Consider the following 6,561-nt stretch of genomic DNA (forward strand, 5'->3'; position numbering starts at 1 on the left):
TCTGGTGAGAGTGCACTTCTCAGCAACTCTTGACTCATTCCTATCATGGCAGGCCCTTTACCCAGAAGTCTGGGAAAAACCCTGCATACACCATGTCCCCAGACCAGAGAGTTCTGCAAGGCCTGATTCTGGAGGAGGTGATGACAGGTCTCATTTCACAAGCAGACCAGAACACACCTAGTTAAAATGAATCACATTCAGTCCAGGGATGAAACACTGCCCACAACAGGCAAGGAAATCTTCTGCAGATGACTGGTCTGAAAGAGAGAAAATTCAAAGCACAACAGCAACTTGCACACAGTATATGCCAGTGACACACCCGGAAGCACCAAAACATAGGCACTACATGACCCTGTCTTCATAAGATCCTTTCAGGAGCAGGAGACATAACTGGCTTTTCTAACACAGAGAAAAGGTCAGACACTTAGACAAAATGCAAAGTAGTAAGACTTTATCCCAAATGAAAGAACAAGATAAGACCATGGCCAGAGATCTGAGGGGAAAAAATATATATATATATATACACACACACACANATTCAGAGATGAAGGCCTTAATAAACAAAATTAGAAACAGGCTTGATGCAATGAATAGCAGGCTGGGTAAAGGAGAGGGATGAATTAATAACACAGAAGACAAAGTAAGAGTGTAATAAACCTGAACAAAGACAGAAACAAACATCATGTAACATAAGAGTAGATTTAGGGAACTCAGTGACATCATCAAATGTCATAACATTCATATTACAGGAGTCCCAGAAGAGGCAAAGAGAGAAAAGGGGGAGGAAATTTTCCTTGAAGAAATACTAGTTGAAAATTTGCCTAATCTGGGGAAGGAAACAGACATCTAGATCCAGAAGGCACAGAGAACTCCCTCCCAAGTCAACAAAAGCAGGCCAACACCAAGACATATTGTAATTAAATTTGCAACATATAGTACTAAAGAAAAAACCTAAAAGCAACAAGACCAAAAAAAAANTATCATTCAGAATAGAAAGAGAGTTAAAGAGTTTTCCAGGGAAACAAAAACTGAAGGAGTTCATAACTATTAGACCAGCCCTGCAGGAAGTATTACTAGAGACTGTTTGAGTGCAAAGGAGAGACAAAAAGTGACAAAGACCAGAAAAGATCAGAAAAAATTTCCAGAAAAAATGACAAAGCAAGCAATAGTCAATAAACACATATCTATCAATAATTTGAATATTAATGGACTAAACACTCCAATCAAAAGATATGGGGTCACTTAATGGAATAAAAAAAAAGACCAATTTATATGCTGCCTAAAAGAGATTCATTTTAGAACTAACATCACCTTCAGAGTGAAAGTGAGGGGACGGAGAAACATTTATCATACAAATGGTTGACAAAAGAAAGCCTGATTAGCAATAAATATTGTGAACAAACTAGACTTTCAAACAAAGACTATAACAGGAAACAAAGAAGGGCCTATATAATAATCAAGAGTACAATCCAATAAGATCTAATAATTGTAAATATTTATGTACCTAACATGAAACATGCAAATACATAAAAGAATTGATAGGGGCGCCTGGACGGCTCAGTTGGTTACACGCCCAACTTCGGCTCAGGTCATAATCTCACGGTTCATAGGTTCGAGCCCTGCATCGGGCTCTGTGCTGACAGCTAGCTCAGAGCCTGGAGCCTGCTTCTGATTCTGTGTCTCCTCTCTCTGACCCTCCCCTGCTCACTCTCTCTCTCTCTCTCTCAGAAATAAATATTTAAAAATGAAAAAAAAAAGAATTGATAAGAAACATAAAGGAACTAATAGATAATAAGATAATAACAACATGGAACTTTTTTTGTTAAAATTTTTTTATGTTTTATTTATTTCTGAGTGAGAGAGAGACAGCATGAGCAGGGGAGGGTCAGAGAGAGAGGGGGACAGAGTCTGAAACAGGCTCCAGGCTCTGAGTTAATTGTCAGCACAGAGCCCAATATGGGGCTTGAACCCACGAACCGCTGGATCATGACCTGAGCCGAAGTCGGTCTCTTAAACGACTGAGCCACCCAGGCGTCCCAACAACATAGAACTTAAAACCACATTTACATCAACGGACAGATCCTCTAAACAGAAAATCAACAAGGAAACAATGGCTTTGAATGACACACTGGACCAGATGGATTTAACAGATATATTCTTAACATTCCATCCTAAAGCAACAAACTACACATTCTTTTCAAGTGCACATGGAACATTCCCAAGAATAGATCACATTTTATCCCACAAAGCCAGCTTAAACAAATTCAAGAAGATCAAAGTCATATCAGGTATCGTTTCTGAACACAGTGCTATGAAACTGGAAGTCAATCACAAGAAAAAATTGAGGAAGATCACAAACACATGGAGAATGAATAACATGCTACTAAACAACAAATGGATCACCAGGATATAATAGAAGAAAAAAAAAGTGCATGGAAAAAATGAAAATGTAAAACGCAATGGTCCATAACCTTTGGGAAACAGCAAAAATAATCATAAAAGGGGAATATATAGCAAGCTATCTCAAGAAGCAAGAAAAATCACAAATAAAGAACCTAATGTTACAGCTAAAGGAGCTAGAAAAAGAAGAACAAATGAAACCTAGAGCCAGCAGAAGGAAGAATTAATAAAGATTAGAACAGAAATAGNAATAGTATATATATATATATAACTTATAGGAAAAAAACTATATGCCAAAAATTGGACAGACTGGAAGAAATGGATAAATTCCTAGAAATATGTAAAATACCAAACCTAGAACAGGAAGAAGTAGAAAACTTGAAAAGTCCAATAACCAGTAAAGAGTTTGAAGCAGTAATTAAAAACTCCAAATGAAAAAAAGTACATGAATAAATGTGTTCACAGGTGAAGTCTACTAACCATTGAAAGGAGAGTCAATACCTATTTTTTTAAAACTATTCCCCCCGCCAAAAAAAAATGGAATGAAAACTTCGAAATTCATTTGAGGAGCCCAGCATTACCCTGAAACCAAAACCAGATACAAATTCTACTAATAAAAAGTCAATATTCACAAAGAACATGGATGCAAAAATCCTCGATAAAAAAGAACATGGATGCAAATAGAATCCAACAATACATTAAAAAAATCATTCATCATAATCACATCGGATTTACTCCTGGGTTGCAACTGGGGCTCAATATCACAAATAAATCAATGTGATACAATACATTAATGAAAGAAAGTATAAGATTGACACAGAAAAAGCATTTGACAAAATACAACATCCATTCATGATAAAACCCTCAACAAAGTAGGTTTACAGGGGAAATACCTCAACAAAATAAAGGCCTTATATGAAAAATCTACAGCTAATGTGATCCTCAATGGGAACAAACTGAGAGTTTTTCTTGTACGGCCAGGAACAGACAAAGAATGACCACTCACACCACGTTTATTCAACATAGTACTGGGAGTTCTAGCCACAGCAGTAACACAACATAAATAAATAAAAGACATCCAGATCAACAGGGAAGAAGTAAAATGTTCGCTCTTTGCAGATGATATGACATAGAAAACCTGAAAGACTCCATCAAAAAACTTCTAGAAATGATAAACAGATTCAGTAAACTTGCATGATATAAAATCAATATATAGAATTTTTGCAGCCATAAAAAATTAGTCGTAAAAAATGAAATCTTGTCATTTGCAATGACATGAATGGAATTAGAGAGTGTTATACTAAGTAAAGTCAGTCAGATAAACACAAACATCATGGTTTCATTTACATAAGGAATTAAAAACCAAAACAAGGGAGTGAAGGGAAAAACAAGAGAGAGAGAGAGGCAAATCAAAAAAAGAGACTTTTAACTATAAAGAACAAATTAATGGATACAACAGGGAAGTGGGGTGGAGGTATGTGTTCCATAGGTGAAGAGGATTCAGGAATGCAGTAGTTATTAGCACCTGGTGTTGTATGGAAATGTTGAATCACTATGTATTCTACACTTGAAACTAGTATTACACTGATTGTTAACTAACTTGTATTTAAATAAAAACTTTTTAAAAAATAAAGCATATTTAGAGTTCTCTGATTTGCTCATTTTAGCCACTCAGACTGGCGTGAGGTGGTATCTCAGTGTGGTTTTGATTTGTATTTCCCTGATGAGGAGGGATGCTGAGCATCGTTTCATGTGTCTGTTGGCCATCTGGATATCCTCTTTAGAGAAGTGTCTGTTCATATCTTCTGCCCATTTCTTTACTGGGTTGTTTGTTTTTCGGGTGTGGAGTTTGGTGAGCTCCTTATAGATTTTGGATATTAACCCTTTTTNCAGATTTTGGAATATTAACCCTTTATCTGATATGTTATTTGCAACTATCTTTTCCCATTCCGTTGGTTGCCTACTAGTTTTGTGGGTGTTCCTTTGTGTAGAGTTCCTTTGCTGTGCAGAACTCTAGATGCTGGCGAGGATGTGGAGAAACGGGCACCCTCCTACACTGTTGGTGGGAATGCAAACTGGTGCAGCCCCTCTGGAAAACAGTGTGGAGGTTCCTCGGAAAATAACAACAGAACTCCCCTATAACCCAGCAATAGCACTGCTAGGGANGCATATTCAGAGACGCCCTCCAATAAATAAATAAGATCTCAAATAAATTGATTTGCCCACTGTTGCACAGACATCCAATTACAGATATGGAACAAGAACTCAAGACTTCTCACTCTTAATTTAATATGATTTTCATTACACTAAAGCTGCCTTTGCTATGGCTAATTTAAAGAAATTCATCACAATTTACATTTTCAAATCAATGTTACCTTCAAATGGTCACTTTTCTAAGCTATATGCTTAGCGTAGTGATGCTGTGCTTTATGAAATATTCTCATAACTTATTCTGTGGATTTATCTTTGATAGTGGATTGAACTAATCAAGAAAGAGAGAGAGAGAGGCTAACCATAAAGCTATTCTGAACTATAGAGAACAAACTGAGAGTTACTTAAGGGAAGTTGGGTGGGGTATAGGTTAAATGGATGGTGGGTATACCTTGGTGTGGTATGCAGGATACTTGAGGGCATAGTTGGAGAGGTTATGAGAGTAAAAAGGAAGTCAGACAGAACCAGAACTATGGCAGAAACAAGGCAGATTAGAACAATGTTGTGGAGACGATCACATGAACCTAGTAGCCATCTACAGAGGAGGCTGAGAAATGATGGAGAGAAAGAGGTTTAAATAAGCTTTAAAGTTGAAACGGTGTTATTGATGATATCAGTGATATTCCCAATATTGGGAAAGACAGGGTAAGGAAAGTGTCTTAGTTTTTGATACATTTAGAATTCCTAGCAGTTTGTTTTTAATCTTCCTCTTATCCCATGTCTGAAGACATTTCTAAATGATTCATGTATGGATAGATAGATGAGAGATGATAATGATGATGATAGATATAGGTAGATGATAGATAGATAGATAGAAAGATAAAGAGCCACTTACAGGACAAATGATAGAAGCTCATAACCATTTGATGGCCATCTTAAGATAAAAATAACCAGACTTCACATATTTGCAGTTACTGTTGCTGATGTCAAATGCTAAAAGATCAATTGACTCTCCAAACTGTTAGAGTTATGACTCCAATCACTTTGTACTTAACATATGTTTATATTGGTAAGAACAAGGTGGAGGGCGCTTGAAATTAAGCTATTTGCCATCTCTTAGATTTAAATCTTATTTATGTAACACTTGTTAAAATGTTACAAAGAAAACTGGGGTAAATACAATGAACTCAATCTAAATGCATCTCAAGAAGTGGATAGCAACTTACTTTTCATTCCAGTGAAATAGTAATTAAAACCAACCAAATAATGACAAATAATGCCATTCATTGGGGAAATTTTTTTTTTAAAAATTTAATGTTTTATTTATTTATGACAGAGAGAGAGAGAGAGAGAGAGAGAGAGAGAGAGAGAGAATCTGAAGCAGGCTCCAGGCTCTGAGCTAGCTGTCAGCACAGAGCCCGATGCAGGGCTGGAACCCACGAACGGTGAGATCATGATCTAAGCTGAAGTCGAACTCTCAGCCGACTGAGCCACCCAGGCGCCCCAGAGAATAAAAACCTTTTTATTTGTTACAAGTTTTGGAATAGAAACGGCTTCTCTCTTTAGTCTTTTACAGGCTGTATTTAAGGGGAAGGAATTAAAAATAAGAAAAGACCAAACTTTTGCCTCAATTACTCCTAAACTTACCCTAGGCAAAATTAATTCCCTAGGCTTACTTACCTCCAGAAGTACAGCTTTACTTTTTGAGAAAATAATGACGTAGAGAGGTAAGCAGTTGGCCTGTGAGAGAAATAAAAGTGAGCAACCTGACAGGTAAATTTAATAAGAAAAACATGTTTTTTTCAACTTCAGGTTTTGGAGATCAGTAGCTACTCAACACACTTTCAAGTACTTGGTGATTTCTCTTGTTCTAGTGGGGAAGCAACTTATCATTTCCAGCTATAAGGAGGCAACAGGCTGTGGCAGAGAAAATAAAATTAGTACCACATTGCCACAAAGTGTGCTCTACTCCATTTTGGTGTGTGTGAGTGAAAGGGAGCAATTTTTTTT

The 6,561-nt window shown here is 36.8% G+C and overlaps 1 protein-coding gene across 4 annotated transcripts in view; it reads left to right on the forward strand.

Moving 5' to 3' along the window:
- The window catches only part of GPR174 (G protein-coupled receptor 174), a 54,707-nt gene that overhangs the window by 32,069 nt on the left and 16,077 nt on the right, over positions 1-6,561 (forward strand). The window lies entirely within an intron of this gene.

Source organism: Crocuta crocuta, unplaced genomic scaffold (assembly GCF_008692635.1).
Source record: "Crocuta crocuta isolate KB4526 unplaced genomic scaffold, BGI_CrCroc_1.0 scaffold741, whole genome shotgun sequence".
Lineage (NCBI taxonomy): Eukaryota > Metazoa > Chordata > Mammalia > Carnivora > Hyaenidae > Crocuta > Crocuta crocuta.